The following is a 27,530-nucleotide window of genomic DNA, read 5'->3' on the forward strand; positions in this document are numbered from 1 at the left end:
TCGAGATGTTGCAAGCTCAACAAATCGCCATCACTCAACTTCAAAGTCAAAATAAGACTCCGAGTATAACTGAACCAGAAAACACTCGGCGTGCTGAACCAGTGCAGGAGAGGTCAAACAGAAATGGCTCGGGGACTGACCCTACAATTATAAGGGTGCTCGAGGAACTCACCAAGAGAATCGAGTCCGGAGAGAAGAGGATCGAGGATAATGACAAAAAAGTGAAGACCTATAACTCCCGTGTTGATCAAATACCGGGGGCACCTCCGATCTTAGAAGGAATAGATTCTAAAAAGTTCGTGCAAAGACCCTTCCCCCTAAAGCGGCTCCGAAGACAATCCCCAAAAAGTTTCGTATGCCTGAGATTCCCAAGTATAACAGGACGACCGATCTGAATGAACACGTCACCTCGTATACACGCTCCATCAAAGGAAACGACTTGGAAGATGACGAAATTGAATCTGTACTGCTGAAGAAGTTCGGGGAGACTCTATCCAAGGGTGTCTTGATATGGTATTACAATTTGCCCCCTAATTCTATTTATTCGTTTGCTATGCTTGCAGATTCTTTTGTAAAAGCATACGCTGGAGCCATTAAAATTGCAACGAGGAAGTTGGACCTTTTCAAGGTAAGGTAGAAAGATAATGAGATGCTCAGAAAATTTGTATCTCAGCTCCAAGCAGAGAGAATGGATTTGCCTCCGGTCACCGATGACTTGGTTGTTCAAGCTTTCACTCAAGGTCTCAACACTCGTAGTTCTATAACTTTATATCAGTTGAAGCAAAGTTTACTCGAGTACCCGACTGACACTTGGGCCGACGTACATAATCGGTGCCAATCAAAGATTAGAGTCGAGGATGATCAACTGAGGACTCCTTCGGGGTCTGTCTATCCCAGCAGGCCAATGGGTAGGATCAAAGGAGACGTCGATTGAGCGTCAAGGTCGAATAGATATCGATATCAACCGTATAACGCAGATGGTAGAAGGAGCGGGTCTGGACAAAGCTTTGCACATAATGAGAGGAGAAATGATCGAGGTCAAAATTCACGGGGGCTTGATGCCGAGGAATATCACGTTAAATATCCAACATCCGAATAAAGGTACGACCCCAGTCCAATCCTTTTTATTTTTTTGACTAACACTTACAGGTTCTCGACAAGGATCGGCATGAAGCTTTGAACCATAAAGCGCGCGTTGCACTCTTTTTCCCTCAGACCAGTTTTTATCCCAAAAGGGGCTTTTCCGGCGAGGTTTTTAACGAGGAAACCGTTGTCGTGTTAACTTAGAGCAATTCAACGGTATCTGAGGTTCCCTACAATAAGCCTAGAGTACTGAAGGCCATTTCCCTCGAACGTCTACTTTGTTACAAGGAAATCACTTCAAGACATCGGGTCTCGTTGGGAAAACTTTGTAATTAGCCAAACAGTCAGATGAACCGTGTCCGTATAGAATAGTCGAGCCCCGATGGGAAAACATGTATGCATGTATCAATTATCCAAAGAAGCATTCTTTCTATATTAGAACACTTGGTTTATCAAAGAAACTTGCTACTATACGAACATCATACTTGTGGTTCCATGAGAAACGACTCAAGGGCCAAGATGCAAATACACCTCGAATACTCGGGGATTGTCATTGACAGTCAATATGTTCGAGTATCTGAACTCGAATTTATAAGACCTCAAAGAGGCATCCCTCGACGCAAAGGCCAAGTCCATCATACCCGGGGACTGACCTTTCGGACAAGTTTGAAAGGTTATTGGGAAACAAGTCCAAAAGACATACTCGAAGGCTAGGGCCATATTAAAGACTACGGTCATGTCAAAGGCTATGGCCATATTAAAGACTACGGTCATATCAAAGGCTATGACCATATTAAAGACTACGATCATGTCAAAGGCTACAACCATATTAAAGTAGGGTCATATAAAAGGCTACGGCCGAAATAATACGGCTCAGAGATGTCCGACTTCTGCCATAAATTAAAGGCCTTCAAATACTTTGAAAAACCGATTAAACTCGGCTACCCTCGGCAAAGCAAAAAGGGCTTCGATAAATTTAGCCCTCGAATAATTTAAAGGCTTCGATAACACCATCCTTCGAAAAAGCCTCAAGAGGCATTAACACAAACGGGTTTTGATCGGCTGAACCCTCGAAAAACCCAATGGGTACAAAAAACACATGCTAAGGCATAAAGAAATTTTCACTAAGTCTTTTAGCCAAAAAGAGGGAAAATTTTTAGCCACTTTAGAGGCCGAATTGGCCCAATATAAAAGAGCCTAAGGGGCTATATAAAAGAGCCTAAGAGCCAATATAAAAGAGCCTAAGGGCCAGTGTAAAAAAGCCTAAGGGCTAACTTTACTTCGAGTTCGAGCAAATCCTCACTCGACTATAAAGCCTAAGGGCTATCTCGAGTTCGAGCAAGTACTCACTTGACTAATAAGCCCAAGGGCTACCCGAGTTTGAAAAAATTCTCACCCGGGGACTATCTATGAAGCCTAAGGGCTAACTCTATTTCGAGTTCGAGCAAGTCCTCACTCGATCATAAAATCCCAAAGGCTATCCTAACCCGAGTTCGAGCAAACCCTCACTTGGGGACTATCCATAAAGCCTATGGGCTAACTTTACTTTGAGTTCGAGAGAACCCTCACTCGGAGACTATCCATAAAGCCTATGGGCTAACTTAACTTCGAGTTCGAGCAAATTCTCACTGGCCATAAAGCCTAAGGGCTATTTTCATTTCAAGTTTGAGCGTGCACTCGCTCAACTATCAAGCCCAAGGGCTACCTTACCTCATCGACTGTTGAGCCTAAGAGCTACTTAAGTTCAAGTTTGAAAGGTCACTCGGAGACCATTGATCAGAAACGTTCGAGGGCAGAACTTATTGTCGGTCATTACCATCTCAAACTTTGGACATTCAAAGGGAGTTTTATGCTAAGGCGCTTTGACCCGCGCAAAAGGGTAACAGATTCGGAAGCCATGGAAGGAAAATGGGGATTTATATAAACCTCTTTACAAGAAGTTATAGGTCACAATCGAGATTTCCTCGCAAGGACCGATCAACCTCAAAAGAAAAAAGTTACTAAGAGCACGAAACCTAAGCAGCACGGTCCTTATTGGCAGAAGTGTCTTCTCCCTCAGAATCTTCCCCGCCGACGGACTAGCTAAAGGTTCTCGAAGTTTTCCTCGGGAAAATCCAGTTTCCACGCTTTCGTTTCCTCAGTTGCTTGCGTCACGATGATGATGTCATGGCAAATCGGGGTAAAAATCAAGGATTCAATTCGTTTCTTGTCGTTATACTCTAAGAAACGCAGGGACTATCTATATACGGTAGAAATCGGGGCTACCCGATTTATAGGCTCGAGGGCGAGGTCGAGTTCGAGCCCAATGGACTAGACTCGAGTTCAGAGACAGAATGCAATGCCTGGAGATAGGAGTACGAGGAATATCGAAGTCGAGTATGCTCGACCCCGAAATAGTACCATTGTAGATTTGTAACAGAATGAGCTAGATTCCTACCACGTCCCCAAGATCATGGCGCAAATCCCAAAATAGGATTGTACGATTCCGTATTAGGCGGTTAGACAACTGTATCAAGAATATTCCTTACTATAAATAGAAATATACCTTATTTAGGGTTCTTCTATTATATAAAAGTGACCCCAATCATTTGTAACATCATCTCATCATTGGGAAGAATATACTATCCTATTTTTCTCTCTTACTGTTCATCAGAATTGTCCTTTAGCTCTACTGATCTTACTTTACTTTTCTTGCTTAATTGTTCTTATTGTTCTAAACCCACCTCGAGGTCACTAAGCCCGAGGTCACCGCTGCTGAGTTACATTATTTTAATTCACTTATTTCTTTCGTTTCTACTTCATATTTCTTGATTGTTACTTGGTATTGAACTAAATCACATATCTTTAAAACCACAAATCAAATTTAATTGTTACTCGTATTTTCGAGATAAACACTCTATAAAGTCTAACCTAAGATCAATAATATCTCAAGAAAGATTAAATGAGTTGCTATATTTTCAAGTGAAAAGGAATTATTAGAGAAAATCGATTATAAAAAATTACTAACAACTTTGTATCTCTTAAACTAGATATACCTCAAAAAAATATCTATCTATCTCTCTATATATATCTTATAAATGTCATGAATTAGTATATCGAACATGAGACATATATCAAATGGTTCTAATCTTTCTTTGGGCTTTCTTTGTGTGACATTCAATTAGCTTTTATGTGTGTTATTTCAAAGGGATTTTTTCCTAACTATATAATATTTGAAACTTATTTATCATAATTTTCCTAGTTTTGTATATTACCCACCCTAAATAAGGATTACTTACAATTATATACAATTCATTATTAGTACCTTAAATTAGGGGATTTAGTTACATCATTTTCCTTTTTTCTCCCCTCTCCTCTCTCCTCACTGCCACCTCTCACATTAATTTTTCTTTCTTTCTTCATCACTTTCTCTCACCATGACTAATTAAGTTTCAAAAAGTTTCAAAAGCCATGGCATTAAAGATAACCAGAGAAGAAGAATCAGTTCTATCAGTAGAGAAACTAGCAATGACGAATTGTGTAGATATAATGAAAAGGAAACAATCATTGGGATGTAAAATCTTTGAGTGCAAAACATGCAAAAAACAATTTGATTCGCTTCAAGTACGTGGAGGACACAGAGAAAGTCATAAAAATACAGCTATTAACAATTTTGTCAAATACGTATGCAGCCCCCTATTGAATTCAAATTTGAGTTTTCAAAAACCATTCTTTGTTTGGATTGGGTGTTGTTGCAAACAATTGAGAATATTATTTGGAGTTTATATCTTAATTTTGAGGGTGTTTGGTGAAGATTAGACTTGGTTTTGGCTGAATTTCAGATTGAAACTCGAAGAAGAAGAAGAAGAAGAAGAAGAAGAAGAAGAAGACGACATGACATACAATGTACTTACGAAATTGTAGTAAAGTTGTAGATAAATTGTATTCTGTTGTAGTTATATATATTTTTTTATTTGAATATTGTATGAAAGTTGAAAATAGTTATACGATGATAAAATCTAGTTGCCTCCCCATGTATAATTTGAGAAACTGGTGATATTTGACCTAACAACAACTCTTGGTATTTAGCTCTAATTTTCACACAATTAAGCATCACGAAATTCTTCTTTAGCAAATGTAACGAATAATACTTGTCGACAACTTATCTACAACTTTCACACATTATTTTCACCCAGTTAAATACAACTACAATAACATATAACTTAAATACAAATTTTATATAATATGTCTTTTGTATCTGAGTTATACATAGTAAAAACAAATATAATACAACTAATTATATATTATACAATTTATCTACAATTTTCATACATTATTTCTACTCAGTTATATACAACTACAATATCATACAACTTAAATATATTTTTTATATAATATTGTTCAACTTTCATACAATAGTTAAATAAAAAAATATATATAAACAACAAAATATAATTTTTCTACAATTTTACTATAATGTCGAGTTTCAATCTGAAATTCAGCCAAAATCAAGTCTAATCTTCACTGAAACACCCTCAAAATTGAGATATAAACTCCAAAACATATTCCCAATTGTTTGCAACAACACCCAATCCAAACAAATAATGATTTTTCAAAACCCAAATTCGAATTCAAAGCTTCAAAGCTTTTTAATAGCTGTCAATGGTGGAATTGCTGCTCGTTTTTTCTTTGCTTTACATTACTGAAAATAGGGATTGAAAGATAGAGAGAGACGTACAAATAATTCTTAATTCTTTGCAACAACACTCAATTCAAATAAATAATTTGTTTTGGGTGAATTCTCTAAACAAACATCCAAATCAAATGTAAGAATATCGGCTCCTTTGCCTTTTTTAGGGCTATTCTTTGATGCTATTTTCTTCTTCGTTGAAAATCAAGCTAAATACAAACATTAATGGAGGTGATATTTTGAAGAAGAGGGTAAAAATTTAGAATACTTATGGAAGAAGAGAGGAAATAGGCGTTAATGGAAGGATTTTGAATGTTGTGAAGAGAAAATCGTGGGTTAGTGCAAGATACGTAGGGGGGGTGAATGTGGAGAGAGAAACGTGGGGGAGTGGAAATACGTTAGAGTGATTTTAGGACACTACTTATTATCATTAATTCTCTTAAAATGTACATGAATGGTAATTGGGTATATAAAATATAATTATAATCAACTTGAGTAGGGAAGGTAATATAGTTTCATATAGTGTATAGAAATGTAAAAATCTCTATTTCAAACAAGTAAGCAAAATGGTTAAACCAAAAACCCCAACTCACAAAGGTCCAAATAAGTCTCAAGCAGACATGATCGACTGATTTAATCGAGTCAAAATTAAGAAAAATGGAATTGTATAAAAATTAAAGGAAAAATTGAACTGAACTGATCGACTGATTCTCACTCCTATTGATTGCTACGTGGTTCCTTAGAGAGTAGATATCAATTAATTTAACATGCAAATGTATCTTAGTTTCATTATAATCCAACAAATACATTACTATAGTTTGGAAAATTTCAAACTTTAAGCAACTTGATCTTTAATTCCTTTTTTACAGTACAACTTTCTGTCTCTACCAATTCCACTTCGGACTTGTTCTACTCTACAATTTTCTCAACCACTTGTGTCGACAATTAGTTTTAAGTCATACAAGTATATAAGCTTGAAGTTTGCTTTAATTACTTTTACTTATTAAGAAGGTGATGTACAAGCTGAATTAGTATGGCGTTCAACTTCTACACACTAATATAATAGTGTTATTGTAGTTATACAATCAGGTCACCTAAAAGATAACTATATATAATAGTCCATAAAATAGAATTAATAACTTGAAAAAAGCAAATTATATGCTACAACATGATAAAATGCAGCGTTTATATAAATATTCTTTACACAATCGATAATATTAGTTGAATCCATTAGTATTTTCCACAAATAATGAGCTACAGTTACGTGTAGGGTGACAAACCCTAAATAATTCAATTTACTGCTAATATTTCAAAGAGAGAGAGAAGGGGAAAAAGCAACAAACCATAGAAAAATAATAATAAAAGACTATCATCAGGTTTCCAGTAAGTCTTTCTCTACCAATTTTTTTTTTATTACCTTCTTTATTCAGTAGTAAGTTCTTGTTACTTTCGTGGTGGTTCAAGAAGGAAAACTTTTGATCAGTTCAAAACGTTAACTTGACATTTTCTTTATTTTGTGTATTTAAGGTTAATTAAGCACATGTGTATGTTAAAAAATTGTTTTTGGGGCACTATAAGTAGACCCTCTGATAAACTTGATTTCACACAGCATCTCAAAAAGATTTAAGAAATGGCTCAACCTAAAGTTAGCAAAATAAGTATCTGTGTTGTCCTCTTTTGCTTTCTTCTCATGTTTGCTTCTGGTGAGTAATTCTTAAGTATTTATTTCTCTTTTATAGTTTACGTTTGTGTTTTCTAGTTATTGAGGGTTGTTCCCAGTGGAAGAGACACCCTTTAGTTATAACGAGTAGCATCTGACATCGCTTTGTGATTTTTTTTTTATGTGTATATACAACAACAACAACAACAACAACAACAATCCCACTTAGTGGGGGTCTGGGGAGGATAGTGTGTACGCAGACCTTACCCCTACCCTAGGGTAGAGAGACTGTTTCCAAATAGACCCCCGGTATCCTTCCCTCCAAGAACTTCCCATCTTGCTCTTGGGGAGACTTGAACTCACAACCTCTCGGTTGGAAGTGGGAGTTGCTTACCATCAGAGCAACCCTCTTGTCTAAAAAATATGTATAGATATATACAATAGGCCGATATGCCGCTTGAAAATACACAGTAAATATCAATTTGGTACATGAAGTAACTTGTTAAAACCACCACAATCACAGACAGAGTGGAGGCACAAGCCGAGTAATTTTTTCTCAAATAGTATATTTGGTGTTTAAAATTCATTAAATATGTACAAATATTCATTTTAGACTCGGTCATTAATAGTTAAAGTTATTATTCTAAAATTTAGAACCCATAAAATTGAAATCTTGATCTGATCACAAACCCAAATTTACTTACAAGCTGAATTGTGCCTTCAGGTCTGGACTGCTTGCACAAAATACTACATAAGGCATACGCCACTAGACTTGTTCCATAGGATATAGTATGGTAAATTCGACATTTATCTATGAGAGAGAGAGTGGGATTTTTGAATGGTCTCATGATCTATAAGCTTGGATTTGATCATCTGTATCCTTGGCGTAATTTTGAAATGACTTTTGTGGCAAAAATCCTTAAAGAAATCAACCAAATAGCATGCTTCATTTTGTAGCCTAAGAGAGCGTTTGACTAAGTTTATAAGCTCATCAAAAGTACTTTTTGACTTATCTTGGGATTTGGTAAAAAATTATTCCCTACGGTCCAAAATAATTGATTTTTTGACCTTTTTTTTGTAGTCCAAAATAAGTAATTTTTCCAGATTTTAAGAATGAATTAATTATTTTTTTCTTACATTGCCCTTGGAGTAAATAGTGTTGGAGTATGTGTTAGAAGTATTTATGTGAAGAGATAGTAAAGGTTAATACGGTCAATTTCATTGCTAATTAATGTTAAAAGGTGGATTACTTAATCTGTGTGAAAACAGCTAAAAAATCACTTATTTTGGACCGGCGGGAGTATAAGTCAAAATCAATTCAACTTATGGTTTGCAGCTTATAAGCACTTTTAGTTTGACAATTTTTTTTTATTGTATTCTCACTAATTCTTAATTAATACCTTTCACAAAAGGAAACTCCTAACTTCATTTGCATTCCGTATTTATCGTTCCTCCTTTTCTTTACAAAGATACTATTAAATTTATAATTTCTTATAAAAATTACACAAGAGTATTTTAACAAAAGAACAAATTATGATCAGCATTATTTTAACACAACAAATCAAGTGCTTATTATCAATTTCAGGACTTCTATCCAAACATATAACTGTTTTCTTATCAATCAGTTTCAGCACTTAATAATATTTTTCAGCACTTAAAATATAACATATATGTGCAATAACCTAGAGGAATTCTAAGTATCTTTACTATGGTTCTATATATGTGCAGAGGTGCAAATAACAGAAGCAAAACACTGTGGGAAGCCTAGCAAAAGCTGGAATGGAAAGTGCTTTCCCAGGAAGTGTAACCATTGGTGCAAGAACAACGAAGATGCAGATTATGGCAATTGCTACCATGGAGATTGCTATTGCTATTACCATTGCTAAAAATAAATGGATCTGAATCTATTGCCATTTCATATATAAATGGCACTATCTGTGTAACATATAGATAAATAAGTGCTGCTATTACATGGTTATTGCAGCTATGGCCATAATCTATATGGTCAATCGTAATGTCTTTGTTTACTTGATGTGTTAATGTGAAATATTACGTGCATGTGTTTGGAAATATCTGATATCCTTTTTCTTTCCCACTCTTAATATAATAATTTTGGCACAAAAAGATATAAAATTTTGGATCAAAATTTGGACGCCCTACATATTATCACCCTTGCCATGCATTTGCAGTTGGATTTAATTGTATTTTAACTGGTAATGACTAGTTAGTTATTATTTTTATCAAATTACCAATATATTTAAAGATTATCAAAAAAATTAATTGTAATTATTTAATAAATGACTTAATTATATATATAAATATTTATCAATACATAGAGTTTAAACTCTTTGCAATTTATTGAGCTTGGTTAATTTTGACCTTGTTTTTCTTGTAATATAAATGAACAAATAATACGTATAAAAATGCAAGTACTGTGTCTCTTAGCTATAAAAAAAATAACATAACAACAGACCCAGTAAAATCCTACAAGTAGGGTTTAGAGAGAGTAGTGTTATTTTTGGGAGGATAGAGAGACTGTTTCCGATAGTCACTCGTGTTTAACCAAAAATTTGGGTCTTTGGTCAAAGATAAAAATAAATTCGGGTTACTGATAATCAGGAGACGAAAATAAAATACTTTTGAGAATGATGGTAAAATAGTAAATAATTTTGTATTTCAATGAGTTCCCAATAGTATTCTGTGTCCTTACAAATGATGATACTTCTTCCTTTTATAGGTAATTCTAGGTAAAGGAATGAAGCCTCAGCTTTAATGGTATAATTATGAGTAATAAATGATATTAAATAAGCCGTTATACAATCATTCCTATTAAATACCAATTTTCTAACGTATCAGGTATTTAATAATGAATTTGGACTCCTTTCTGTCATCAGATCTTTGTCTTTAATGCCTTCTAATCCGTTGGCTGTAAATGACTTGAATTGGTACGAGACTCGTATCTGCACTTCGTCTCGTATCTATTTAAATTCTTCTTCCCGTGGCTGTCTCTATCCGTGCCTCTTAGTCAATTGTTGCGCTTTGACCATTTCACCAAACCACGTGTCATGCCACGTCATCTTTAATATAAACTCAGTTTTTTCTCAATACAGATAGTCCTCCCCCCCACTTTCCATTTATTTATCAATTAAATAATTGGGAAGTGGATCTTCATAAAAAAGGAATTTTCGCCACAATTAATGCTTATGACATTATTAACGCCTCAGTAGTCTTTTCCATTTAATGTTTCGCCCATGTGTCATTTTCTGATTGATTCTGCTATTTACACCCTTTTTCAAGACTTCTTCATTCTCACTATTCACGAAGTGATAGTTGCCTTTATTATAGGCTTTCCATCATTACACTTCTAAGTTTGACGGTTCCCATTATATACATAACTTTTTCTTCCTTTGCCTTCTTCACAAATCTTCAGCAAACACTTTCTTCTTTATTTCTACTTTCTTTCGACTATCCTTCTTAACAATGTCTTCTTCAAACCCTAACCGTAAAAAAGTTCCAATTCTAGACCAATTCCCCAATGCCCCTGTTAGACACAGAAGAGGCGGAGGAGGTAGGCTTTGAACAGGGTTAGAATCTACTCGAGGCGGCTCCTCTGGTTCTTCTTCAAGGAGTTCTTTCCCAAAGGCCCCCTCTTCTAGAAGTAGAGAAATTCTTGATTCTTCTCAAGAACCCTCAGTTGATGAGATAGTTCCCAGCGATTGTCTTTTGAAAGTGACAAAATGTCTCTTCAAAAGCAAATTGCAAATTTGGAAAAAGCCGATACTTACCCTACAATAGTAACCGAGCTTACAATCCCCACCATAAGAAAATATTGTAACTGGAAGGATAGTCTTCGAATGTCAATTCCTTCCCCAAATCAGAGAATTTCCTCCTTTAGAAGTGGGTATTCTTTTGTTTATACTTACCCTTTCACTTTAGGTTTTAATCCTCCGATTGACCCAGTTATTCTTGATTTTTGCCGTTTCTTTACAATTTGTTTGGCCCAAATCGGTCCACTAGTGAGGAGAACATTGGCTTGTTTGAGATACTTATCCTCCAAAGCCAATGTCAATTTCACCTTCTCTCACCTCATTCATTTATCCCACCCTAACTTAATACGCCATGGGGTTTTTACCTTAACTGCAAGGAGCAAAAAAGTTCTGGTAAATCCTGAAGATGACAAAGATCGTAGATGGTATATCCGTTACATTGCTGTTCGTACGGTGGACTTGATTGGTGAAACTAATACTCCCTTCCCTTAGAAGTGGAATTTTGAACGTAGGTTTCCTTTTATTTATCGTACCTACTTTTGAGAATTTCAAAAGAAATTTGTTTTTAACCTCGTCTCTTCTTGGTTTTTTGTAGCAACCATGGGAGATGTGGAACCTATTCCCAACTTCCGTGGTTGGGTAGACTCACTTTTGAAGATTGCTTCTAGGGAGCAAAGAACTTGGAAATTGATTTCTTCCTTACATGGCTGGAAGGTCAAAACACATGGTATGCCCCATTATATATATATATATATATATATATATATATATATATTTACATGTTAAGCATTTTTCCTCAATTTTGATCATGTATATCCATCCTTTAATCAGGATTTGGCGTTAGAGGAATGACGGCTGAAGTAGCTATAGCCATTCACATGTCTGCGAATGCCGCTCTTGATTTGGATAAGGCTCGAGCCTTGCTGCCAAAAAGGAAATCTATAAAAGAAAGTTCTGAAGAAGAGGAGGGTACCTCCCTAATTACCAGGCCAAGGGTCAGGAGGCGAATAATCATTGATGGTGAAATTGAAGACACTCCTGCTCGAACCTCCACCACCGAGCCTGTTTTGATTCATTCTGACGAGGATACCGAACCAAGAGATAATAATGAGTCAATTCAGCATCTTTTTGATAGTGGTTTCGGGAGTGGCGAGCTCGGCCCTATTTTTGATGAAGCTCCTCTTTCCTCATTCGTTCCTATTTCCTCCATTCCTCTGCCAACCGTAAGTATTTCTTTACCAGTTTTGACGACTTCCGTTCTTTTGCCAGTTTCTACCGCTCCTATGTCAGTTCCTGCGTTGGTTTCTACATCTTCTCCTTCCATTCCTGTTTCTACATCTTCTCCTTCCATTCCTTCCATTGCTCCTCTTCCCTCTGTTCATCATACAGAGACGGGTTCTAGCAGTGGAAGTATGACTATGAGAAGTGTTACTCTGGAAGTTCCTGCCAACCATAGCCTCTTGAGAAAGACTGGTAGAGCCGATGTTTGGCTTGAGCCCCTAATTGGAGATATTGAGAAGAAGAAGATGGAGAGCCATAGCTGCTTGACTTTGATGAATGACATAGTTCATTCTACTTTGAAGGTATTTTTCCTCTTCTTACCAACAATTTTTTTTTATCTTCAATCCCTCATTTCTATGAGTTGTCTCTGTAGGCTAACCTCATTGGTACGGAATTAATGGGAAGAATTTCCCTTCTAGAAAGAAAAGCCCGTGAGTCTGAAAAAACTGTCCACGAGGCCGAAGAAATAGCCAGGGGAGCCCAGCTTGAAGCAGCCAATTGAAAAGTTTGAGAATGCTCAAGGGACCATAGAGGAGTTGCAAGAAAATAAAAACCTCCTGGAGCAGCAAAACCGTGGTTTGACTTCTGAACTAGCAACTGCCAAGGCATCTTCAAGCCAATTTAAAAGAGACAAAGAGCTTTTAGAATGCTCTTTGTCAGAACAATTATCAAAGGCTAGTGAAGAAGTTAGAGAGCTTAAGGCACTTTTGGCTAAGAAAGAAGAGTATGCAGGAGAGTTAGTGCAAAGCTTGACTCAAGCTCAAGCTGACTTACAGACCTCCTCTGACGAAATTCATGCCTTGAAGAGTTCTCATGCCTCTCTTGAAGCTTCCCTTGATTTATCTGAGCACCAAATCTTGAAAAACGATCTTGCTATGTGGGAAAAGGAATATGGGCTTCTGGAAGAGAACTTAAACATAGAAGTGAGTTGGGCTTTCCTAAAATCTCGCCGTGATGCTTTAATGGAAGCTGCTCAGGAAGGCTTTGACTTGCAGTCTGAACTGGCCAAAGTCGTAGATACCATCGAGAAAAGTCAACAATCTACTGATACTCCTTCTCTTGTACTTGAAGCTCCTGGAACGGAAGAACTTTTAAATGAAGAAGTGGCTACTGCAGCAATTGGGGTTGCAATTCCTGCTCCCGAGGGTGAAACTTCTGATGTTCCAAAACCTTCAGTGACTAGCTGAAAATGAAATTGACGTAAGGGATCTTTTGATGAAGTCCCCAATTATCATAATGGGGCATTTGTATAAAACAAATATTTTGTTGACTAAGTTTGTACTTAGTTTTTTTTATATTAAGAAGTTTTATCGGTACTTCTGTATATTCTATTCTTGCCTATTTATCTAGGACTTATGGAATAGCTTAGCATTTTTATCCTTATAAAATGCTTTATGATTCTTCTCATGGATTATCAACATGAGGCTTATAAAAGAGGGCCATTTTATTTTATCGACACTTAATGAAGAAGACGTCTCAACTTCATAATGGTGTTATAATACGATGAAAGAAATAGGAATACACACGTTTTTTATGAAACAACTTTGGCAAGTTTTTATTCATAAACTTTAACAAGTGTTTGACTATTACATGTATTACAATACATCTACAACTTTCTCGTAACTATTTTTCTTGTAACAGATTTGTACATAACATAGAATAAACAAGGTTTTTCTTCATAACCTGTTTCAGTACATAGTCATGACCCTATCTTTATATATTAAGAAGGGTTTAAGAGGTGACTTTGTTTATGAGTTTTGAGAGATGACTCTGTTATTCTCATGAATGCTGAAGACTTCGTAACTTTTACTCAACACTTGTCTCTTTGTGGACGACTTTCGTTCGATATTCGTATCTGCATTTCTACACGTATATGTGTACAATATTGTAGTCCCCCAAGTGTTTGAGCGGTGAAGTATGAAACCTCGAGCACTTATTTATTTCTTTTACTTTGGCCTTTTTCCTGAAACAGAAAGATATACGGGACTCGAAGGTGTGATTCTAGATGAAGACTGCCTAACTCGTGTGTATTTCCATCAGATTAATTGTAACCCTGGGCTAGGAATTTAAGAATACTCCATTTTGCCTTGCAGGTTGTGACTCATCATTTGGAACGAGTTAGGGTATTTTGCCTAGCATCTAAAATCGTTAGTAAAATATTAATAATCCAAGGGAGAAATTTTAACACGGTGATACCTGACCGTAAGTACTTTCTCAAAAGTAATATCTTTTTAAGTGGACGGCATTCCAATGTGAGGGTAAAATTTTAACGTCCATTGTCTCCAACTGGTATGCTCCTTTTCCCGCAATGTCACAGACTTTGTACGGTCCTTCCCATATTGGACTTAACTTTCCTGAGTTGGTAGCCTTTGCAGATTGGAACACCTTTTTAAGCACGAAGTCCCCAATTTTGAAAAATCTGAGGCGTGCTTTCCTATTGTAATATCGTTCAATTACTTGCTTTTGTGCTGCCATCCTTATCAATGCAGCTTCTCTTCTTCCTTCAAGTAATTCAAGGTTGATCCGCATCTCTTCATCATTAGATTCCTCCGTTGCGTGATCGTGCCGTGTGCTTGGCTCACCTATTTCAACTGGAATTAAGGCTTCCGCACCATAAACCATTGAAAATGGCGTTTCTCCAATGCCTGTTTTAGTCGTTGTACGATAAGCCCATAATACTCCAGGTAACACCTCAGGCCAATTACCTTTTGAATCCTGTAACCTCTTCTTCAAGTTGTTGATAATGACTTTGTTTGTGGATTCCGCTTGTCCATTACCTACTGGATGGTATGGCGTAGATGTTATCCTTTTAATCTGCCAACTTTGAAGAAATTCTGTGATTTGAGCTCCAATGAATTGTGGTCCATTGTCACACACGATCTCCTTTGGTGCTCCAAAACGACATATTATATTTTGCCATATGAAGTCTTTAACTTCTTTCTCTCGTACCTGTTTAAATTCCCCTGCTTCTACCCATTTAGTGAAGTAATCTGTAAGTACAAGTAGAAACTTTAACTGACCTTTTGCTTGTGGAAGTGGACCTACGATATCCATTCCCCATTTCATAAAGGGCCACGGGGCTATAACAGGATGTATTAACTCAGCTGGTCTGTGCATATTATTGCTGTATCTTTGACATTATCACATTTGGACACGAAACTGGTTGCTTCTTCTTCCATCTTAGGCCAATAATATCCTGTGCGAATTAATGTTCTTACCAGTGACCGTCCCCCTGCATGATTTCCACAATGTCCTTCGTGTACTTCTCTCATCACATATTCTGTTTGAGAGGGTCCGAGACACCTTGCTAGTGGTCCACCGAACATCTTTCGATAAAGATTTCCTTGATATAAACAATATCGAGCAGCTTTTTTGCGAAGCGCGTGAGCCTTTCCTTTGTCATTAGGCACGGTACCGTGCTGTAAAAAGGCAACAATTTCGTTTCTCCAATCCCATGTTAAATGATTAAAATTTACCTCGTTTTTATCAGGTTCGAGAACGGAATGAAATAGATGTATGACTGAAGCATTTGTATTATTTGCTACGTCTGCTGCAGATGCGAGATTTGCTAAAGCATCTGCCTCTACATTCTCATCTCTTGGGATCTGCACTACTTTCCAAGTTTGGAATTGTTTTATTAACTCCCGTACCTTTGCGAGGTACTCTTGCATTCGCGTCTCTCTGGCTGTATAAGTCCCTAGCATTTGATTGACCACGAGTTGAGAATCACTCTTGATTATAATCTGTGTTATGCCGAGTTCTCGTGCCAATTCTAAACCTGTAATTACAGCCTCATACTCTGCTTCATTGTTAGTTATAGAATGACATTTTATAGCATGTCTTATAGTCTCACCCACAGGTGGTACAAGGACTATTCCTAGGCCTGCCCTTTTTACATTAGATGAACCGTCAGTGAATAAAACCCAAGTCCCCGGGTTTGCACCATTAAAAACTAGTAATTCTTTTTCTGCTTCTAAATGCATCCCCTGGCTAAAATCAGCCACGAAATCAGCTAGTACTTGAGACTTTATAGCGGTCCTGGGTTGATAAACAACTTCATGTTCACTTAGTTCTATAGCCCATTTTGCTAATCTTCCTGAAAGTTCGTGTTTATGCAAAATATTTTGAAGCGGAAAAGCAGTAACTACATTAATGGGATGACACTGAAAATAAGGTCTTAATTTTTTCCATGATCAAAGCTAATGCTAATTTTTCTAGTTGTGGGTATCGTGTCTCAGCTTTCAATAAGGACTTACTTACATAATAAATAGGAGATTGTTTACCTTGGTCCTCACGGACTAAAACAGCACTTACCGCGACTTCAGATACGGCCAGATAGATGAGAAGTTTTTCCCCCACCTTTGGTTTTGCCAACAATGGTGGTTTTGACAAATAAGCTTTCAAATTTCTAAGGGCTTGTTGACAATCTTCATTCCATTCAAAATGATCTTGCTTTTTGAGTGCAGAGAAAAACTTAAAACACCTTTCTGAGGATTTGGAAATAAATCTCCCCAAAGCTGCAATTCTTCCCGTTAATCTTTGTACTTCCTTTTTATTAGTAAGGATATCAGGGATTTCTTCTATTGCTTTGATCTGAGAAGGATTCACTTCAATACCACGGTTAGAAACAAGAAAACCCAAAAACTTACCTGATGCAACTCCAAATGCACATTTTTCTGGGTTGAGTTTCATATTAAATTTTCGCAAAATTTCAAATGTAACAGATAGATGAGAAATATGATCATGAGATCGCTGGGTTTTGACGAGCATATCGTCTATATATACCTCCATTTTTTTCCCTAAATGTTCTTGGAACATTTTGGTAACCAACCTTTGATAGGTTGCCCCAGCATTTTTGAGACCAAAGGGCATTACTTTATAACAATAAGTCCCCCTGTCTGTGATGAAAGAAGTTTTTTCTTCATCACCAGGATCCATTTTAATTTGGTTATATCCCGAGTATGCATCTAAAAAACTTAAAAGTTCATGACCTGCGGTTGCATCAATTAGTTGGTCTATATGCGGTAAGGGAAAGGAATCTTTTGGACAGGCTTTATTTAAATCGGTATAATCCACACAAACACGCCACTTACCATTTTTCTTGGGTACGACCACCGTGTTAGCCAACCAATTAGGATACTTTACCTCACGGATCGATCCGATTTTTAATAATTTTTGGACCTCAACCTGAATCACCTGGTTCTTGAAAGCACCTTGCTTTCTTTTCTTTTGCTTTATTGGTGTGAAAGAAGGTTCCTCATTGAGTTTGTGAGTCATCACATCCGGTGGTATCCCTGTCATATCAGCGTGGGACTAAGCAAAGCAGTCTAAGTTAGCTTTTAAAAATTCGATTATCATACCTCGCATGTTTAAGCTTAAATTGGCCCCGACATAAACCTTCCGTTCAGGCCATTGCTCAAATAACATCACTGCCTCAAGCTCTTCAATTGTCGTTTTGATGCTTTCATTTTCTTCAGGTTCCTGAATTGTGTCAGGCCTTGAGTCCAAATCTGTCTTTTCTTGTTCAGCTGAAGTTTGATCTTTTTTACCTTCAACTGTTTCCTGTAATTGCTATTTTTCTTTACTTACGGTGCTCATACTTGTTACAGCGTTGACACTTCTAGCCATCTGCTGATCCCCACGAATTTGGCAAATTCCCCATGGTGATGGGAATTTAATAACCTGATACAGAGTTGATGGGACAACATCCATATCGTGTATCCATGGTCTCCCCATGATCATATTGTAGGCCATTTCCATATCAACTACCTGAAATTTAGTTTCTTTAACAACACTCATAGTAAAAGTTGTTAGAATTACATCTCCTTTTGTTACTACACTTGAATTGTCGAAGCCTGACAAGGTGTGCGCCTTGGGTATCATTTTGTCTTCAGCTTGCATTTCCCGTAGTACCCTTAGTAATATAATATTTACAGAACTCCCTGGATCAATCAAAACTCGTTTTACATTAGTATCATGTACAAGTAAAGATATTACCAATGCATCATTATGTGGAGTTGTCACTCCTTCGGTATCTGCGTCATCGAACGAGATACTTTCATTTTCTAGGAATTGTCGCACCCGTTTCCCGTGTGTAATTGTTACCTTAGAAACCTTGTTGGAGGCTGTGTAGGTTATGCCATGAATATCTTCTCCCCCGCTTATGACACTCACTGTCCTATTGGGTGAAGGAGGTTGCGGTGGCTCTTGCCTGTTTTTCATATAAGCTTGTTTTCCTTTCTCGCTAAATAACTCAGTGAGGTATCCTTGCTTCAATAGATGATCTACTTCACTCTGCAAGAATCTACATTCGGAAGTTTTGTGCCCGTGATCATTGTGGAATTCACACCAATGATCTGGATTGCGTCTACTTGGATTTGACCGCATCTCTTTTGGCCACCGTACCTTATCTCCCATGCTTCTTAAAACAGCTACGAGCTCGGAGGTAGAGACATTAAAATTATATCCGCCGAATCGTGCCTTTAAACTTCTGTCATCATCTCGTGATTCTTGTCTGTTCCGATCATTCCTGAACTTTGAAGAAGAGCCAGAGTCCCTGTTCCTCGATTTTTGATCATATTGCTGGCTATCTTGTTTCGACCGTGGGTCTTTTCCTGCAGGTCCCATATATGGATCGTACCTGTTTTTACCTGATCTTTTTTCGGTTTCTGATCTTCGGGGACCACCCCTTTCTTCATGATGAAACTTAGGTACGGTATCTTCTTCAATTCGCAGCTTCGTACTATACCTGTTGTAAACATCATTCCACGTGGTTGCAGGAAATTCTCGAAGGCTTTCTTTGAGTCGTCTCGTGGCTTCAGAACTTTTGTCATTTAAATTACTTGCAAAGGCTATTGCAGCCCAATTGTCAGGCACACGAGTTAGAGTCATTCTTTCACGCTGGAATCTATCAACAAAATTTCTAAGCAACTCTGAATCCCCTTGTTTGATTTTGAAAATATCTTCCATTCTTTTCTCAACCTTTTGTGCTCCCGAATGTGCTTTAATAAAAGAATCTGCAAGCTCAGCAAAAGAATTAATAGAATTTTCAGATAAAAGAGAATACCAGGTTAATGCACCCTTGGTGAGTGTTTCTCCAAATTTCTTGACCAGTACTGATTCAATTTCTTGTTTGGTCAAGTCGTTGCCTTTCACGCCTGTTGTAAATGCAGTCACGTGGTCACGTGGGTCTGTAGTACCATCATATTTCGGGATGTCAGGCATTTTGAACTTTTTCGGAATTGGAAGGGGAGCAGCACTTGGCTTCCATGGTTGTTGTGAGTATTTGTCCATGTCTACTCCTTTCATTACAGGCGGAACTCCAGGGATTTGTTCAATACGCTCATTTTGTTCCTTAATCTGTTTCTGCAAGGTTAGTACTAAATTTTGCAAATATGAATTATTTGAATTACCTGGTCCCCCTTCCTGTGGTTCACTGGGGATTGCTCCGTTTCCAGAATTATCAAGACCAGAACGGGGATTCTCCAATGTATTATTATTAGGAGTTGGTGTGGGTGGTGCAGCAGGCAATCGACTAACAAGTGCATGAAGAGCTTTGCCGACCTGTGCATCAATTAGCTTTTGTAAAGCTTCAGTTGTAACTCTTTCAAAGTGTTCTGATTGTTCTTGTTGATCAGCACGAGATTCAGTAACAGGAGTGCCTTCACGAGATTGACGTGGTGAATCTGGAGGGGAGGGAACCATGTCCTCTTGATTTTGATGAAATTGATTTTCATGGTTTCCCAATGTGTTATTACTGTTATTGTCGGTGTTGTTGTTTTTCATGGTGATGACAATCGACAAGATATAGCTTAAAAGAAAAGATTATCAGATTCCCGGTAACGGAACCAATTTGTTTAACCAAAAATTTGGGTCTTTGGTCAAAGCTAAAAATAAATTCGGGTTACTGATAATCAGGAGACGAAAATAAAATACTTTTGAGAATGATGGTAAAATAGTAAATAATTTTGTATTTCAATGAGTTCCCAATAGTATTCTATGTCCTTACAAATGATGATACTTCTTCCTTTTATAGGTAATTCTAGGTAAAGGAATGAAGCCTCAGCTTTAATGGTATAATTATGAGTAATAAATGATATTAAATAAGCCGTTATACAATCATTCCTATTAAATACCAATTTTCTAACGTATCAGGTATTTAATAATGAATTTGGACTCCTTTCTGTCATCAGATCTTTGTCTTTAATGCCTTCTAATCCGTTGGCTGTAAATGACTTGAATTGGTACGAGACTCGTATCTGCACTTCGTCTCGTATCTATTTAAATTCCTCTTCCCGTGGCTGTCTCTATCCGTGCCTCTTAGTCAATTGTTGCGCTTTGACCATTTCACCAAACCACGTGTCATGTCACGTCATCTTTAATATAAACTCAGTTTTTTTCCAATACAACTCGGCTCAGGAAGAAAGTAAAGAAATAGTAGAAAACAAGCAATACTAACAATGAGTGCTAGAAAGATGATCACAACAAACTAAGAGCCACAAAATATATGGAAGAAAGCACAAGTAGTATGTCTCTTAGCGACTCTTATTAATGTATAGACGTATTGACTTCATGTGTTATGCTCCATAATGCTTATTTATTGTCACTACTACGGAAATTTGGACTTCTGATTTTTCCCTTAGCCACAGTAATAACAGACGCAAGCAAGTGCTTGGCAAGCTCCCCCAAGGGCCTCTTCTTGACTTTTGCATTGTGTGTTACAGTGATCACTGTTGAAACACCAACCTCGCCATGTTCCACTGTACCTTTCGCAACTCTCTTCAGCATTGACTCTTCGCATCTCTAAGAGAGACATAAAAATCAAATGGACAAAGGGACTTTGTTAGTAGATGTTTCGACAATATTTGGCAGAGGCCGAAGTTGAAAAAGAGTATTTTAAAGTTGAATCTTATGTAAAGATATGAATCTCACTTAGAGAAGAAAGTTAAAGAGTTGTAAGTGAAAATTAATTTTTCTTTTGACTTCACATTTGGTGTGTTTAGTACTCGCTTTGGAGCGTGACCCATCCGAATTCTAGCCTGAGAGTAGCACGTTTGAGGGGAGGGGGGAGGGTTAAAAAAGCGATTCCATTTAAAAGGCTCGAACTCGACAAAGCCATGTGCGGTTCTTTTGTGTTTCATTATTGTAAGAATTTTATGAAATAAATTTAATGATCTTTTAATATATATTAGCCCTAGGCTACCAAGTCCGTTGAGTCGCTCGTAGAATTCGAGATCTCACTATAAACTATTGATGATAAATGAAAAATAACCATTATTTTACTTGAATACTTATAGCATAAAGTGTGTCATCAAATACAGAAATCCAATATCTGCATATACTGATCGTCAAACTAATATTTACTTTCCAAATACTGAAATATGAGTACTATTAATTTATGATCAAAAGACTGCTGAAGCTATATTATAGCCTTATAGGGCATGCATCACTCTAGCCATAATTTTATGAATCGAAGTCTATTTATCAAATATAGTTATCATTGTAACTTTTGGTTTTTATGTCTTGGAAGTTAGTAACATTTCGGCAAATGATTTTAAAATAAAAGTACTTGATGAAGAAAACACAAACATGTCTAAAATCTGTGTCCAAACATGCAAATATGTATTACCGGCTCGGCTGATCACTAAACTGTTGTTAAGCCCGTATTTGTAAATAATGATTTTGGAAATTAGAACGTTAGCTTATAAATGTAAATATAAATGATATAAATGAATCAGAAATTAATTCGAGTTCACTGAATTCACAGTGCTTCCTTAAGGAATTTAATCCCCTCCTAGTACCCAAAGTTATGGATTATTTCCTCCCAGGATAGAACGAATTACACACTAGTGTAGCGGTACTTCAAACCCCAGTGTTTCAGCGAACATAAAGTTCGACAGCAAATCACACTTACGGTTGCTTTGTTTGTAGTTTAAAACAATGCAGAACAAGGGAGGAGAACTCAGAAGTCGAATGGAAATTCTGAGAGGAAGGAATGCAAATTATAGCCAACGTTGAGTTTTCGGTGAAGAGAAGATCAATAGCTCTCAATTCTATTTTGGTGTGTGATTCTCCAACTGCTGCTGCTCATATTTATAGCAGTCAGTTGTGAGACCCGCCCCCTCTCTATGGTGGAGCATGCACTAGCAATACACGAATTGGAACTTAGCCATGATGGGAGGAGCACTAGGTGGTTGCTATTGCAACTGGTGGTACAATACGCGGATTGGAACATATCCGTATATTACGTTAATATCTACTATTAACAATCCGAAGCCGTAGCCGAGCGAACGACGACGGCGCGATGCTTGCCTTCTTCCTAACTCTTTAAGAGCTACATGAAGTGCATTTGTATATAAACTCACCAAACTCCTTTTCCTCTACCAATGAGGGACAATGTCTCATTAAATGGAGAGGGAAACTTAAAATTTTACTCAAAATTTTCATTTCCCTCCATTTCCTATTCACCCTCTTTTTAATACCTTTCTATATTAAAAAGAAACTCAACATAAACTTCACCTATTAATTCTAGATACAGATCACTAAACTTCACCTATTATAACATAATTAAAAGTGCAGAATTATTTTTTGCCACATTAAAAGTAACTAAATTTTACTCAATATAACAGTAGCGTGAAACTATTTCTTGTCACATTAAAAGAATGAACTTTACCCCCTACAATTATAATAGTAAAGTCACTAGGATTTAAGCTTTATCCACTCTCAGGGGTAGAGCTATTAAAAGTGAAAGGCTAAAGTGGATCAACTTTGTTGAAATATTATATTGTACGAATAGAGTGAAAATAAAATTATTTGGTTATATATGAACCGTTGAATCTCCTTACACAAAAGTAAATTCTAATATATAAAGGGGAGTTCAAAAACTGCTTATAATATCAGAAGTTTGAATCTCAATGATAACACTATCATGTCTTTTCGAACGTCTTATGTAAATTACTGGCCTCCGTCACTGCCCACTATAATGATTGAAAATAATATAACATGGACAAACAGTGAAATAAATATATGGAAATTTCAAGAGATTGGGCACACACCTAATGACACAAACATGATTAACAAGATGAAAAGGACGATAGGAACTCGTGATCTAACCATTTCTTCTTCTGATATATATATAGCTAGTTCAAGAGACTGTTTAGTTCTGCATATTTTTATGGTGCAAACTTCTCCTCTTCTGTTAAATAAATAAGAGAAATCAAAAGACAAGAAGCATTGTCGATTTAGTGACACTTCCAAGAAGAATATTGAGGTTTTAAATTCTTCGTAATTTTGAATTTGTATGCTTCTTATTCCTTTCTGCTTGTCTGCTATCCAAATGGCCGTAAGGTACACTTTCTCTAATATATCTAGTACCCTTGATACTTATTAAACGCTCTTCTCTAATAATCAGGATAAATAATCTCACCTTCTATTTGGGATATAAGGATAAATAATCACACTTTTTATATGGGATATAGATAATATCATATTTTACTATAAATTTTATCATAATTTTAACTAATATCCACAATCAAATACTGAAAAAATTTGATCTCAAAATTTATACAAGAATAAACCCCTAATTCCTGTAACCTAATGGCCATTTGATACTTATTGATCGCTTTGATAATAATTCTGTCACGACGCGGAATTTCAATATCGGAGTCATGATAGCGCCTAACATCTATTTACTAAGCAAGTCAACGTTAGATAATTAATTATCTATTTTTAGAATTTAAAACAGTATAACGGTAATAATCAACGATCAACAAAACTGAATTACATAAGATAAATCCATATCATAACACGGTCTAGTCTATTATCTGAAATCTGGTGTCACTAATACATGAGCAACTAGAATACTACAAATAAAGTTTGAACGAATACAACTGTTTGAAATAAGATAAACAACAAAGGCAGAATAGAAAGGGACTTCAGGGACTGCGAATGTCAGCAGCTCTACCTCAAGTCTCTAGCTGTAAGTCGATCCGGTCAAGAACTCCTCTATATGCTACTGGGACCAATACTGATATCTGCACAAGAAGTATAGCAATGTAGGATGAGTACAACCGACCCTATGTACTCTGTAAGTGCTGAGCCTAACTTCGATGAAGTAGTGATGAGGCTATGACAAGACACTCACAATAAACCTGTACAAATAATGATAATAACAGAAAGTAGGAATATAAATAAGGTAGTAAACTCATATAGACGGACCCGAAAGTCAACTACTAGAGGGCCCCAGAATAACATATATATTCTCAAATCTCACATCACAGTACCAGAATAAATTCTACAACATCTAACAGTTACTGCACATTATAGTCTGTTGCGGCGCATAACACCAATCCACAATTATATATAAATAACAAGTCTCCTCCATTGCAGCGTGCAACCCGATCCCATACAATAATGTCAATAACTGTTGCGACATGTAATCTGATCCCCCACAATAATATTAATAACCATTGCGGCGTGCAACCCCATCCCTCACAAGAATAATAATAGGAACGTTCACATAACTACGACGTAGTTCAAACAAAATGCAATAAATTAGCTACACAATTATGGACATAAAGCGGATAAAAGTAGATATCTAATAACACACAAGGTCAAAAGCAAGTAAAGACAGTTAATAAATAAAGACACGGATACATGAAAATAATTAGCAATTAAAGCATGTAACGGCTAAGGCATGAATTTAACAAGTAAAGCAAGTATCAATTAAAGCATTTAACAAGTAATAACATGGATTAAATAAAGGCATGAAATAATTGTAAACAATAAATAAATAATCCAACCGACATGCTTTAACCCGCAACGGTGCATATACACTCGTCGCCTTGCATATACATTATTTTCCCATATAATTTACAAAATAAATAGACCAACAAGTCCTAATTTCCTTAAATCGAAGTTAGACACGACACTTACCTCACTTCGCAACCAAATCAATCAACCAACCACGATCTTGCCTTTAGAACTGTGACGACCCGATAGGTGGTTTTGAGTACTAGCCTTATTTTAGTATTTTGAGTCCTTTATTAGCTTCATTTGATATTTATCGATTTGCGGGCGTAGTCCATGTCTTTTTTCGAAAAGATTTTATATGAAAATTTGAAAATATTTGATTTTTGGCTTTGAAAATAACTTGAGTTGATATGATCAATATTTTATGTAAACGACCCCAGATCGATATTTTAACGATCCCGGTGGGTCAGTATCATAATTTTGGACTTGGGCGTATGCCCGGAATTGAATTCGGAAATCCCTAACTTGATTTGACTTATTTTGTCGAAAGCTAGTAATTTGAAGGTTTGAAAATTTATTATGTTTGACTGTAGGTTGACTTTATGGCTACCGAGTTCGAATTTGATTCCGGGACTTGGTATAGGTCCACTTTGCTATTAATACTTGTTTGCAAAATTTGATGTAATTCGGAGTTGATTTGATATGATTCGGACGCTCAGATGAGATCCTTGTAGTTCTTGAGTTTCTTTGAAAATTTCATGCACTTTGATGTCCCATTCGTAGTTCTAGGTGTTATTTTGATATTATTATCACGCGAGTGATTTTGTATGATATTATTACACTTGTGTGCATGATAGGTTCGGAGCCCGAGGGGCTGGGGTGAGTTTTGGACGCGTTTCAAATGAGTTTGATTGAAGTTTGAATAGCTGGTGCATTTCTTTTGTTGGTGTAGTCTGCAGATCTCGCATTTGCGAGGCTTGGATCGTATATGCGAGCCTCGCTTTTGCGATCAAGACATCGCATTTGTAGCAAGGTCCTGGGCTGGATGATCTCGCAATTTCTAGGAATAGGTTCGCACGTGCGAACAATCAGAGGTCGCATTTGCGATCTAAGGTCGCATTTGCGACTCAGTGCTCTGAGGGGTAATCTTCGCATTTGCCAAGAATCTTGCCGCATTTGCAAAGGTGGGGTGTTAGCATTTGCGATCTAAATGTCGCATTTTCTACATCTGGGCTTCTGAGACAGGGTTCGCATTTGCGAACATTTCTTCGCAAAAGCGACACCTGCAACTGGGTAAAAGAGGGAAAATCGTTTTGCACCATTTGTCAATTTTAGACACTGTAGAAGCGATTTTTCAAGAGAAATTTGTTTTCCAAAATCATTGGTAAGCAACTTTAATCTATTTTTTTTTAATTACCAATTACTTTTCATGTGTTTTGAATATCAAATCTATGATTTTCATGGTAGAAATTAGGGATTTGGGTAGAAATTGAGAATTTTGTAAAATTGAGATTGATTTTTGAAAAAAAATCACATAACCGGACTCGAATACGTAATCGGATTTTGGTCCGAACCTAAGATTTTGACCAAGCGGACCCGGGGTTGACTTTTATTGAGTTTTTAAAAAATGATCAAAATTGAACTTTTTCCATTGATGAGTAGTTTCTAAAGCTTATTTTGAACCATTTGATCAATAATTTGCTAGATTTGGTTAGTTTAGAGGATCTTCAAAAGGCAAAGTCGTGGTTGGTTAATTGCTTTGGTTGCGAAGTAAGGTAAGTGTCGTGGTTAACCTTGACTTGAGGGATTCGTACTTGTTGGTCTATTTTCTACGTCTATGTGTGTGACGTATATGTGAGGTGACGAGTACATATGCATTGTTATTGGGTTAAAGCATGCGTGTAGAAATTGCTTCTTTGTTCTAAGTTGTTTATTTGACTTCGTTCTCCATGCTTAGGTTAGATTATTACTTTTAATTATTCATCTCATATTTATTGTTTATTTTGATGATGTTGGGAACTTTTGAAAGTTTAGTTCAATATCATGGCTCTATAATTGAAGTGAAATTGTTTCTCACCTTGCATTTATTATTTGGATTTGTATTGTTGATTGGTGAGAAAGAGTGAAAAGCATGAATGGTGTTGTTATGCCTTATTTGCATTTATTGCCATATATTGAGAGATTGAAAGAGTAAAAGCACGAAGGATGGTGCCGTGCCGGTGAGTAAAAGCATGAAGGGTGATGTCGTGCTATTTTATTTATGATATCACATGGGGAGGATGAGAATAAAAGCACGATGGGTGATGTCGTGCCATCTTTA

General features: G+C 36.6%; 1 long non-coding RNA gene across 1 annotated transcript; it reads left to right on the forward strand.

The window, feature by feature from the left end:
• Nucleotides 1-7,355: 7,355 nt before the first annotated feature.
• LOC104223934 (uncharacterized) lies at nt 7,356-9,484 on the forward strand. Its single transcript, XR_011403737.1, has 2 exons — nt 7,356-7,455; nt 9,141-9,484. It is a non-coding gene; the product is annotated as an uncharacterized lncRNA (long non-coding RNA).
• Nucleotides 9,485-27,530: the final 18,046 nt, after the last annotated feature.

Source organism: Nicotiana sylvestris, chromosome 11, assembly GCF_000393655.2.
Source record: "Nicotiana sylvestris chromosome 11, ASM39365v2, whole genome shotgun sequence".
NCBI lineage: Eukaryota > Viridiplantae > Streptophyta > Magnoliopsida > Solanales > Solanaceae > Nicotiana > Nicotiana sylvestris.